Genomic DNA, 13,757 nt, shown 5'->3' with positions numbered 1-13,757 from the left:
GCATCTGGGTTCCAGCACCGCCAGCTGGTTCTCGGCAGTGTTCTTGACACAGGTACTCCCTCGTGCCAAGCCTGGTTTCAGCACCGCCAGCTGTTTCCGGGTTGTGTCAAGCTCACTGAGACGCCTATGCTTGCCCCGTCGTGGTGCGGTCGGGTTAGCCAACTCCAGGGTGCCTCCAGTTTAGGAGCTTCCTATGTGGGCTGCGTGAACTGGCAGTAAAGGCTGGTTCTGTAGTGCCAGTAGGCTCAGCTCCCCCTGTAGGACTGTTGGGGTTCGGTAACTGCGGCTGCCTCGCGGCCTAGCTGTTCTCTCCTCTCCTGTGGACCTTCAGGTCCACCACCTGGTTCCAGCACCGTCAGCTGGTTCCAGGCCGAGCCTTTGGCTTAGGTGCCTCCTCCTGGGTATCCGAGTTCCGCCAACGTCAGGCGGTCCTTGGTAGTGCTTTTAAGCGCGGGCACCTACAGCTTAGTAACCGGGTTCCAGCACCGCCAGCTGGTCCTCGGTCGTGCCATTGGCTCTTGCACACTGGGGCAACGCATCTGGGTTCCAGCACCGCCAGCTGGTTCTCGGCAGTGTTCTTGACACAGGTACTCCCTCGTGCCAAGCCTGGTTTCAGCACCGCCAGCTGTTTCCGGGTTGTGTCAAGCTCACTGAGACGCCTATGCTTGCCCCGTCGTGGTGCGGTCGGGTTAGCCAACTCCAGGGTGCCTCCAGTTTAGGAGCTTCCTATGTGGGCTGCGTGAACTGGTAGTCAAGGCTGGTTCTGTAGTGCCAGTAGGCCCAGCTCCCCCTGTAGGACTGTTGGGGTTCGGTAACTGCGGCTGCCTCACGGCCTAGCTGTTCTCTCCTCTCCTGTGGACCTTCAGGTCCACCACCTGGTTCCAGCACCGTCAGCTGGTTCTCGGCAGTGTCTTTTGCTCTTGTACCTTCTGCTCCCCATCCTGGTTCCAGTACCGTCAGCTGGTTCCGGGCAGAGCCTTTGGCTTAGGTGCCTCCTTCTGGGTATCCAAGTTCCACCAACGTCAGGTGGTCCTTGGTAGTGCTTTCGGGCACGGGTACCTCCTGCTTAGTAACCGGGTTCCAGTAACGTCAGCTGGTCCTCGGTAGTTCCATTGGCTCTTGGACCTTCGGCTACCCATCCGGGTTCCAGTACCGTCAGCTGGTTCTCGGCAGTGTCTTTTGCTCTTGTACCTTCTGCTCCCCATCCTGGTTCCAGTACCGTCAGCTGGTTCCGGGCAGAGCCTTTGGCTTAGGTGCCTCCTTCTGGGTATCCGAGTTCCGCCAACGTCAGGCGGTCCTTGGTAGTGCTTTTTAGCACGGGTACCTCCTGCTTAGTAACCGGGTTCCAGTAACGTCAGCTGGTCCTTGGTAGTTCCATAGGCTCTTGAACCTTCGGGTAGCCATCCGAGTTCCAGTTCCATCAGCTGGTTCTTGGCATTTTCTCAGCCTTCTTGTACCTTCTGCTACATTTCCAAGTTGAAGACCCTAAAGTCGACGACCCGGAAGACCACCCCGATGACGACGACGACCCAGAAGACCACCCCGATGACGACGACGACGACGGCGGAGACGACGACGGCTGAGACGACGACGGCGGAGATGACGACACTGGAGACGACGACCCTGGAGACGACGACATGGAAGACCGAGAAGCAGAAGAACAAGAGGCTGCAGAACAAAGAGCAGAAGAACATTAAGCATAAGACTTAATATCAGAGCAAAAGATATTATCTAAATTATATGCAGAAGAAGACTAAGCAGTGTATGGGGGTGAGTCCGTTCCTCCTCGTGGTGCCCCTGGATAAAGCCTGATGCTGCAGGCCAAACTGAACGCGGACAAATGTAACTTTTGTGACTGGCAGAACGGAAGGTGTAATCTTCCAACTTTTATAGATAACAACTACGGGAATGCCTGTCACAAATGAGAATATGATGAAGAAGTAGAATAGGAAGAATAATAACAGTGGAATAAAAAGAATATGTAGAATAGGAAGAATAATAATAGTTGAATAAAATGAATATGAGGAATGTAATAAAAAAAAAAATAGGTAGAAGATGAAGAAGAAGATGAATAAGGTGAAGAAGAAGTTGATGTCAAAGATGCTGATGATGATGAAGATGAAAGTGTGGGAAAAGTAAAAAAAAAAAAGAAAAAAAAAGAAGGGGAAGGGCGTGGAATAGTGAAACATCAATATCTGACAAAATAAAAAAAAATTTACATACTCAATATCTTTTTCACTCCGAACGTCTTAAAAAAAAAACAAAACATGCTATTCTATTTGATTGGGCTAAACCTCATTGCCTTTAATGTCTCCGCCACCTCCCACAATACATCCTACATTATTCTTAGTTGTTTTCCTTGATGTAGAATGAACCTACAAGGAAAGAAAGGGTTTATTTTAATTCCGATATTTTGCTCCCATTGACTTGCATTGGGATCGGGTATCGGTATCGGCGATATCCGATATTTTTTGAATATCGGCCGATCCCAACCGATACCGATACTTTCCGATATCGGAAGGTATCGATCAACACTAGTCATCATCTATGGGGAACGATGGCGTAATCCTCACCCTTAGTCCTCTGGGTATTAAGCCTTTTGCCAGATATTTCTCTAAAGATGCTTTGTTCCACCAGGTGCGTGTACGCTTTTTTAAGAGAGTTTTTATAGAATTTTTCAAATCTACTTTTTGCCCACTTTCTGTTACACCATTCTGCCCAGTATCACCACTGAAAACTGTATCCATACATGAAAGCCAAGTCTGATCCCTGGCTTTAGTATCCATGATGGCCAAACACTGTAAACAAAGTACAGCAATAAATATACAGTGGGGCAAAAAAGTATTTAGTCAGTCAGCAATAGTGCAAGTTCCACCACTTAAAAAGATGAGAGGCGTCTGTAATTTACATCATAGGTAGACCTCAACTATGGGAGACAAACTGAGAAAAAAAAAATCCAGAAAATCACATTGTCTGTTTTTTTAACATTTTATTTGCATATTATGGTGGAAAATAAGTATTTGGTCAGAAACAAAATTTCATCTCAATACTTTGTAATATATCTTTGTTGGCAATGACAGAGGTCAAACGTTTTCTGTAAGTCTTCACAAGGTTGCCACACACTGTTGTTGGTATGTTGGCCCATTCCTCCATGCAGATCTCCTCTAGAGCAGTGATGTTTTTGGCTTTTCGCTTGGCAACACGGACTTTCAACTCCCTCCAAAGTTTTTCTATAGGTTTGAGATCTGGAGACTGGCTAGGCCACTCCAGGACCTTGAAATGCTTCTTACGAAGCCACTCCTTCGTTGCCCTGGCGGTGTGCTTTGGATCATTGTCATGTTGAAAGACCCAGCCACATTTCATCTTCAATGCCTTTGCTGATGGAAGGAGTTTTGCACTCAAAATCTCATGATACATGGCCCCATTCATTCTTTCATGTACCCGGATCAGTCGTCCTGGCCCCTTTGCAGAGAAACAGCCCCAAAGAATGATGTTTCCACCACCATGCTTTACAGTAGGTATGGTGTTTGATGGATGCAACTCAGTATTCTTTTTCCTCCAAACACAACAAGTTGTGTTTCTACCAAACAGTTTGGTTTCATCAGACCATAGGACATTCTCCCAAAACTCCTCTGGATCATCCAAATGCTCTCTAGCAAACTTCAGACGGGCCTGGACATGTACTGGCTTAAGCAGTGGGACACGTCTGGCACTGCAGGATCTGAGTCCATGGTGGCGTAGTGTGTTACTTATGGTAGGCCTTGTTACATTGGTCCCAGCTCTCTGCAGTTCATTCACTAGGTCCCCCCGCGTGATTCTGGGATTTTTGCTCATCGTTCTTGTGATCATTCTGACCCCACGGGGTGGGATTTTGCATGGAGCCCCAGATCGAGGGAGATTATCAGTGGTCTTGTATGTCTTCCATTTTCTAATTATTGCTCCCACTGTTGATTTCTTCACTCCAAGCTGGTTGGCTATTGCAGATTCAGTCTTCCCAGCCTGGTGCAGGGCTACAATTTTGTTTCTGGTGTCCTTTGACAGCTCTTTGGTCTTCACCATAGTGGAGTTTGGAGTCAGACTGTTTGAGGGTGTGCACTGGTGTCTTTTTATACTGATAACAAGTTTAAACAGGTGCCATTGCTACAGGTAATGAGTGGAGGAAAGAGGAGACTCTTAAAGAAGAAGTTACAGGTCTGTGAGAGCCAGAAATCTTGATTGTTTGTTTCTGACCAAATACTTATTTTCCACCATAATATGCAAATAAAATGTTAAAAAAACAGACAATGTGATTTTCTGGATTTTATTTTCTCAGTTTGTCTCCCATAGTTGAGGTCTACCTATGATGTAAATTACAGACGCCTCTCATCTTTTTAAGTGGTGGAACTTGCACTATTGCTGACTGACTAAATACTTTTTTGCCCCACTGTATATCCAAAATAATAGCCTGATTGTTACTGGACTTTATTGATATTTTTAAAGTTTATTAATGAAAATTAATGTTTTTTATTGGCACAAAGCTTCCGTTTTGTCTCTATCTTTGGATATTTGCTTTTATACATATAGCCTTAGCTGTATATACACTTCTTGTTAATCATGTTCTAAGGTAACGTTGGCTGACAGATATGACGAAACCTCCGAAGCGTGACAGGCGAGCTCAGGCCACTTTTCCATTTTTGAAGACCAAAATGCAAAATGGTTTAAACTCTCCCTGATGAAATTGATATTGAGCTTGAGATACTCCTGCACAATCTTCATCAGTCATTCACAAAGTGTCAGACTTGTACTCTGTTCTGCTGGTGCACAGGCTGGTCTAAAAAATGTGTGAAATGACAAACAGAAATTTCTTAAGCCACTTACCCTGCTGAACTGGGATGCACACTCTGTGCCTCAGTGCTGTTTTGGGGAAAACAACTCTTAAGATTGTCTACAAGCATGTTACGATACTCCAGCATGCGAGTGGCCCTTTCTAGTGGGGAAGCATCTGGATAAATTTACTCTTGTAACATGGATCTAATGGAGTGGCAACAAAGTATTCACCTCTATCTCTTACCCTAAGTTGAAGGGCATCATGTTGAAAATAGTGCAGGAAGAAGGTTTCCATGAGGTCCAAGCCCATGGTGTGTTGGTGGCATGGTAACACTCAAGGTTGCTTCATCCATCCCCTCCTACCAACCACAGATTACAGAGAGGGAATCATTTTCTTCTTCATCTCCTGACTGCTACACATCCATTACTTCATCCTCCTCCCTTTGTTCCTAGGCTCCTGCATATTCGCTAACAGTTTGTCTGGTACCATGAGCCCAATCAATCACTGTGCTCAGTCAGTAAGATGCCTCTGCCCATGTTTGCTCATCCAGGTGTCAGTGGTAAAATGTATGACACCCGCAAGGGCTGTGGGGTACACTGAACCGGGTCAGACGGTTCTTAAAGGGGTGGTCACATCAGCAACTGACCTGATTCGTGACCCTGGGCGCATAAAAAAGGAATTGAGAAAATGCTTGTAGAGGATAAGGAAATTGTGACGCCACCTGTGGTACTTGGGCAGGGATGGCCAATGCTGCTTACAGGGATCTGCTGGGGCCGATGGTGATGCAGCTTACATGGTTGTGCTCCCCACAAGTGGAGCCGAGGCCCCAGGGCTACCAGGACAGTCTATGAGGGGTTGTAGATGTTAGGGTGCAGGGATCAATGGATGACACAGGGACTGTAGTTCCTTTACCTTTAATTGCAAGTGCAGTCCAGAATACTGGTGACAGGTGATCTTGGAAATCCGGGCAGCCTGGAAGTGGTACAGAATCCCCCTAGCCAGGTGAGGTTGGAAGCCTTCCTACTGTGATGTTTGCTCGGTTCTTGATGCCTTAAGCTTTCCTTAGGTCCCTCTCTCAGTCTGTTCCTCAGGTGGAACAATACCTGGCTGGCAGTCAGCTCGAGCCTTTTTCAGGTGTCCCTCTCTCGTGGTGACACCGGGCTCTAGTCTGCTACTGGGCCTTTGGGTGTCAGTTGTGGCCAGGAGACCTGCAATCTCCTGCCGTCTGGATTCAGTTGTAGGGCATGCAACCATGGACTCCGGTGTCTGGTTTCCTGCATTCAATCCTGGGGTTAGCTCAATCACAGCTTCACTCCCAGTTCCTCTCCTTCTGTGCTTCCTCTCCCCTCATTGACTGACCTCTAATTTCTCCTCCAATCCAGAACTTACAGGGAAGTTTCCCTGAAACTGGGTATAGAGCTCCCCATTCTGGCCTGGAGTCAGGAAAGTGTCGTATGCCAATGTTACCTGCTAAGGGGATCCCTTCTTGCTTCCAGGCATGGCATCATCCTTCCCGGGAAGCAAGCTATACCACTGTGACAACCGGACATCTGTGGTGCCACATTCCCCCCCATTAAATCCAGTACTCCCGGACTGGGAAAACATAAACAATCAACAGTTGAAGGCATACAAACATTTTGTGGAATGCATTCCAACAAGCAATAGGTAATATCAACTCATCTTCCCTTTATGGGAGATGCTTTTCTTGAATGTTACATAAATATGCAAATACCAAAAGTGCAAACATTTTAAAAGTGCAAAACGTCAGTTAAGTGCAAAACATAATATTTTAAACTTCTCTATGTAGCAGGTTGTGAGATCCTGCACTGGGGTGTCCTTCTCACCAACTGTAGGGGACCCATTCCAAACCTCCAAACATAGGCTTGAGTGTGGCTGCAAGGCGTAACTATTCAGACCTTTCTTCCGCGTGGCAAATGGTTTTTGTTCTGGGTCACTTTTAAACAACAAGGGTTCTACCCACACTGCAAGTGTGTGGTAAAACCAATAGGGAGCACTTTAAGTGCTAACTATTTACAATAAAAGTTTTCAGGTAATACACCGTTCATGACCCTGTTATCTTTTAAACTTTAATAAACAATATTAAACATTCTTAACCAGGTAACAAACTGTCAATTTAGAAGAGATAATACACCCTGGCGCTCATCTCAAATGTAGGCATGTGCCTGATACAAAGGAGAATAAGGACGCAAAGTATACCCCTAGCTGCTGGAATCACTGACAGGATCTGTGCCTATCCTGGAGATAAATAATGGTATAAAACAAGAAAATGTGATGCCGTGCTTAGGGGTTAGGTACTAGGTGCTGGAAGGCGTGTGGCCAGCAACTAAACACCGCAAGCATAGAAGCAATGACAGGAGGTAGATAATGATAATAGTGATAAGTTCCCCTTGATACAGTGACTATAGTGTACACATAACACTTAAGTCCGTGCTTACCCCACTGGTGGTACACGTGTAGTCTTGGTGTTACGATGCCTCTGGGAGGTGTGTCCAGTTGGCGTGGGTATTTGGAAGAGGAAAGAAAAGGCTGTCAATTTGCATTTATTCATTTATTCATTTACTTATTTATTGCCTCTTCCAGAGCAGATCCTCAGGTAACCTCCTGGTTGGGAATAGTTTTCTGCAGTTGTCACAACAGATGACTCAAATGGTTTTGATCCAGTACCTGAGGTATGTGTTGCTCGCATTTGCCGTACGGTTTTGGCTGCTCCTGCAGTATCAACATCCTCTCATATGCATAACTTTATATTAAGGGCATACCATCCCCTTTCTCATTTGTGCCGGGTGAATGTCACTTGGTCTTCCTAGTACAGATTACGGTATGGGTGTCCCTTTAACAAATGTTACTCCTCATCCCTGCGGTTCATGAATAGTTCTGTAGCTTCTCCAGGATCACAGGTGAATCCTCATCCTTTGTCCAGGTTAAGGGAAACTACAGCACCCTGCCTAAGCAGACCATGTTCTGCGGGTCTGGCTTTGTGGGTCTGGGCCTTGGCCTGCATATTGCGCTTTTTCATGGCTTCCCACTGTGACTTGCACTCCCGCCTTTCTGCCTCCAGCTTCACTATCTGCTGCCGGTAAAAATCATCCCTGCTTGTGGTTTTGATGTGGTTAGCTCCTGCTTGGGCTTCCTCAGGGAACCCCAGTAAGTCAGTTTCTGGGTGTCTCCAGTGGATTGCCACCTCTTTTCTGCATAACCCCAGGGACAAGGGTTCGGGTACCAGCTGCTCTACCAGGGCACCCCCCAGGTCTGCCATCCAGGCCCAGGTTGCATCCACTACCACCTGACTGGGTGTTAGGGGTGGTCGGGCCTCAAAGATCCCACCAGGTTCTCATCTGCTACTGGGTCAATGTCCATACCTGCTCCTCCGGGGCCGGTCTTCTACACCACCTCTGCCGGGGTCGAAGGCGCTGGGTCCAGGGAATTCTTAGTCACCACGATCCTTCTCAGCAGTGTCTCCTTCCACGTGGTTACCGCTGCCAGCTGCAACCATAAGAGTTGCAGGGTCAGCTCCTCCATCTCCTCTCCGAGGAGCTCCGGATCCACTGCTGTCAGCTGGTCTGGGGCCTTTTCCCACTGTTCAGAGGAGTCCACCTCTCTTTTGGTATGCTGTGGCGGCCCTACACTGCCGCCCGCCATCGCGGGCACCAGGTAGCATTCAGCCATGCTTGCTGCACGCTTTCCTGCGTGCTTCTCTCTCTTTTTTCCGTGGGCGGTCTGTCTTCTCCTTTCCTGCCAGCCATAACAGGAGGCGGATCTGTCCTCCTGATGGACAACTTCATTTTACATTCAAGTCCCCACAGTGTGAGGGTCCAGCCCTTGCACTCTTTTTCAGGTTCCGCCCACAACAGCACATGTTCTCCACTCCTCACAAGCCACGTTGCACAACAATGGCAGCAATCAAACAATTCATCAAAGTCCATGGTGCATAGGACCTGATTTTTGGGGTCAGTCCATCCTGTTCGTGACGCCAGAAAATCCAACACCCACTTGGGCCATGGGGTACTCAGAACTGGGTCAGACGGTTCTTAAAGGGGTGGTCACGGCAGCAACTGACCCGGCCTGTGGCCCTGGGAGTGCAATACAAAGGGATGAAGAAAATGTTTGTAGGGGATAAGGAAATTGTTTGTGATTGCATCTGTGATCCTCTTGGGCTGGTGGTGATGCAGCTTAGATGGTTTTGCTCCCCACAGGTGGAGTGTAGGCCCCTGGGCTACCAGGACAGTCTATGAGGGGTTGTAAATGTTAGGGTGCAGGAATCAATGGACGGCACAGGGACTGTAGTTTCTTTACCTTTATTTGCAAGTGCAGTCTGGAATACTGGTGACAACTGATCTTGGAAATCCAGGCAGCCTGGAAGCGGTACAGAATCCCCCTAGCCAGGTGGGGTTGGAAGCCTTCCTACTGGGCTGTTTGCTGAGATCTTGATGCCTTAAGATTTCCTCAAGTCCCTCTCTCAGTTTGTTCCTTAGGTGGAATACTATCCACATGGCAAGCAGCTCGAGCCGTTTTCAGGTGTCTCTCTCTTCTGGTGATTCCGAGCTCTAGTCTGCTGCTGTGCCTTCGGGTGTCAGTTGTGGCCAGGAGACCTGCAATCTCCTGCCATCTGGATTCAGTTGTGGGGCCTGCAGCTCCCACACTATAACGTACTCCGGTGTCTGGTTTCCTGTGCTCAATCCTGGAGTGAGCTCAATCACAGCTCTACTCTCAGTTCCTCTCCTTATAAGAATCCTCTCCTTTCACTGTCTCACACAGACTGATTTCTAACTCCTTCTACAAGCCAGAACTTACAGGGAAGCTCCCCTGAAACTGGGCTTAGAGCTCCCCATTCTGGTCTGGAGTCAGGAAAGTGTTGTATGCCAATGTTACCTGCTAAGGGGATCCCTTCTTGCTTACAGGCATGGTATCACCCTCCCCAGGAAGCAGGTGTGAGGGACAAAATAAATGTCTCTGGATTATGTAGTTAGAAAGCATAGCTAACAGGAATTACATACAGTAGTCATATATAGTCTCTATGCGCAGGTAAAATCCAGCTAAATCCAGTGGTGGTAGAGCGAACCCATTCATAGCTTTGGGGGTCAAAGCTATGGGCTAGCAACAGTTCTCGGCAGAAAATCATATTCTCAGACATGGGAGGAGAGGAGAGGCTGCACCACACAGGGGTGGGAGCAGATGTGTGAGGCAGCAGTCTAGGAGATATAAGGCTGCCTCTCATTTTAGACTGAGTTTTTCTGATGACCGGAGGATACGCTTGCTGACGCAGCCCAGAAAGCCTGTAACTAAGATTTGGACCTGTGATCCATCAGTGTCTCACTGTAGTCACATGCTACATAACACGTTAATTGCAACCTATTTATACCTTATCCTTGTACTACACTCCTGACTGTATATATTTGCTCTTGTATGTATAGCTATATTTTCTAGTGTGCCTCCTCGGTGAATATAAAATTAATCTTGGGCTGCTCTTTTATCTCGATCCACAAATCCCCACGTCCGCACGCTCAGTTGGTTACATTATACGCTACCACAGGGTCGGTTCCTGAGCCGATATAAGCCTGCTGTCAAATGGGGCTTATTTTAAATGATAAACTGGTGGCAGAATACCTTACTATTTTAGTGAGGAACTCTGGCAGTGATGGCTGAGAGGTTTAGATATATATCCCCAGGCTGGACTGGTGATATATAATCCCCCTCACTGGGAGCACTTCACTAACTCGTACCTATAAGGAAGCCTCTCTGGCAACTAATTGCCCTCAGTGCAGTTCCCTGACAGACCTGAGGCAAGTGGTGGCGCAAGAGAGACGATCCCTGCTGAGCCCTTCTCTCCCCTCCCCCGAGGTGAGCAAAGTCAGCGCCCCTTTCCCCATTAGATCCCTCACAGCAGGCAATACAACTGTGACAATCGGACTCCTGTGGTGCCACAAATGTACCATGGCAGACATAGACTTTTTCTGGGATAGGGTGATGTTGTTGGCTACATTCTGGTGTAGCACAGGTACAAATTTCTTAGAGAAGTAATGGTAACTGTGTAACTGTTACTGGGGGACTGCGATGGCTGTCAACTTTCAGAAACCACCTGTAACCACCAGGCAAAAAGGCAGCATTTCCATGGCCAACAAATTGGAGATGGTGGATTTCAAGCTCTTAGCTTTGGCATGTGTAGGAGGAAAGATTATTTTACGAGACCACAACTATGGGACCGAGGACTGGCTGCTGTGCTGAGATAGGGTAGATGACGGAGAACAGGACAAACTGCTGGACTGTGAGTGAAGTGCAGGCTAAGACGTTATCTGGGATTGAGAAAGGTGTGTTGTACTAGGTGACATAAAAGCAGCAGTCCTGTCCACTTCTGTAACAGCTGACCAGCTCTCAATCACCCCGACAAGTGGAGTTTCTGCAGCCAGAGACCTGTATGAGAAGAATTGTCATGGTGATGGGGAGGAGGAAGCAGCAAATTGGGTTATTGTGATGGTCAGTAGTTAGCAAGGCCCACTAGTCTGCATTTTAACGCAGTGAGATTTCTACACTAAGGCATGTTGATCGCGCATGTACCGGTTCATGCATGTAGTTGTCCAATTATTACAATTTTGCCTCTACTGAGTTTTTTCTTGCAAATTTGTCAGCTAACAAGTGTTGGTCATCCTTTTGCAGTCTCAAAAAAAGGTCCAGGGTAGGAAATCCTTGCCACCCCCGTGAACTGCACATACCCAACCGATGCTGTTCACAGCCAGAGTTGGGGCTGAGGATGCAATGCTTGTCTTGGTTGAATCATTACATTTCAGTGTGGGAGCCCACAAGTTAACCTCTTCTTCCTTCTTTTCCTCCTCTCCTGCTGAGCTACTCAGCTGTGTACCTTTGGGATCTACAACCACATTTTCATTCTCTCTGTTCTCACACTCCCCATCCCGAGAGTTATCCTTCTCCTCTTCCTGCCCTGACACCACAGTGCAGTCCACCTTCGTCTCTGGTATCTGAGTCTCATTAGGATTACCTCTACTCTTGGTGGTTATTGTCTGATGATGGCACTAATGCTCTTAAAAGGCCTTTAAAGAGTGGGTCTCCTATACTGTTATTGCCTATGCAGTGAGTGACTGGGCTGCCAAAAATTATGATGCACTCCAAAACCTCTTTCACGAGAAATACATGAGGACCTCCTGAAAAAATGTTGCATTGAATGTAAGGCCTGCCCTGCCCCAAAGCTACATGCACCCCAATAACCGTTTCTGCAGACGTACTTGAGGGCCTCATGTCAAAATTATTCCCATTAGAAGAAAGTGTATCTCCCCACTGTTTTATTATGCATTGTATGCAAGACTTGGCCTGCCCCAAAGATACATGCACCCTAATAAGCCTTTCAGCAGATGTGCTTTACGGCCTCATGACAAAATTGTTCCCATTAGAAGAGAGTGTGTGTCCCATATTGTTTGATTATACATTGAATGCAAGGCCTGCCCCGCATCAATGTTACATGCACTCCAATAACCCTTTGAAACCACGTACTGGGTGGCCACAATAACAAAAGTTCACATTATTATTATTCTTTTATCACTATAAATTTTGGCCATGATGTGAATGCAAGGCCTTGCCGTAATTTGCATGCACCACAATCCCCCTTGTAAGAAATGTGGAGGAGGGTCTCATTAAAAAATTTCACCTATACTTGGAATGCCCATACACTATGTGTATGGGCTAATAAACATTTCCCCCGGGGGTACCCTTTTTTTTAAATTATTTACAGGCATCATAAACACCCTTGCCAAAAAATAGAGTGACTGTTGCATAAGTTTACCCTGGTGTTCTAGTTGTGGTGCCTGAAGATACGTGGAGGATGTCTCTATTCCCAATTTAAAGGCGTAGGTCTCCTACATATTGAATACTCATACACTAACTGTATGGGCTGACAAACATTTCCCCCTGGGGGGTACAAAATTATTATTTTTGGTAAGCATTTGCGGGCATCATAACAAAATCCTTGCACAAAAATTGAGTAACTATTACATCACGGAATACCTTCAACCTTGGGTTCTAGTGGTGGTGACTGAAGAGACGTGGAGGATGTCCTCATATGTCTGTATTCCCAATTTAAAAGAGTGGGTCTCTTACATTTTGAATGCCCATACACTAAGTGTATGGGCTGAAAAACATTTCCCACTGGAGGAGTAATTTTTTTTTTCCGTTTCAAATTAGTAATGGACATCATAAAAACACCCTTGCACAAAAATTGAGAGACATTTCCATCACGGAATATGTTCACTCTGGTGTTTTAGTGGTTGTGGATGATGAGGATGAGGAGGAGAATAACACCAAATAGACAAAATCAGGAAGTGTATACCCATGTGTGGTTGTGAAGAGGTGCATGAGAATACACCTCCCAAATAAAGACTATGTATTTGAGGTTATGTTTTGCTGTTTTCATTCGGTGGTGTACAGAAGTCTTGCCCAATTCAGCCCTTGAGTCAGCCTGTCAGCATTTTCATTTGACAGGCATATGCAATTATCAGTTAAAATTCCACCAGCAGCACTAAAAACCCACTCTGACAGAACGTTAGCAGCAGGGCAGGCCCGACCTCCAAGGCGTAGAGAGCCATTTCATGCCACGTGTCCAGCTTGGATACCCAATAATTAAAAGGCACAGATGAATCACGGAGGACTTTTGTATGATCAGCAAGGTACTCCCTCAGCATCTTCCCAAACATTGCACTTCTTGTGACAGCACCCTTGCCTCTGTGCTGGCGCGATGGGAGGGTCTGAGAAAACTGTCCCAAATTGTTCATCTGCCTAACCTGGATTGTACTTCTGTCTCTCTCACCTGTACTACTTGGTTGTAAAACAAACTCTGACATTTGCAGCCAGCATTCTCAGATGGGATTTTTTTTAGTAATTCAGCTGCAAGAGCCCTCTGGTACTGCACCATTTTAGTACACCTGTA

This window comes from Ranitomeya imitator, chromosome 2, assembly GCF_032444005.1.
Source record: "Ranitomeya imitator isolate aRanImi1 chromosome 2, aRanImi1.pri, whole genome shotgun sequence".
Lineage (NCBI taxonomy): Eukaryota > Metazoa > Chordata > Amphibia > Anura > Dendrobatidae > Ranitomeya > Ranitomeya imitator.
This window is presented reverse-complemented; position numbering follows the sequence as displayed.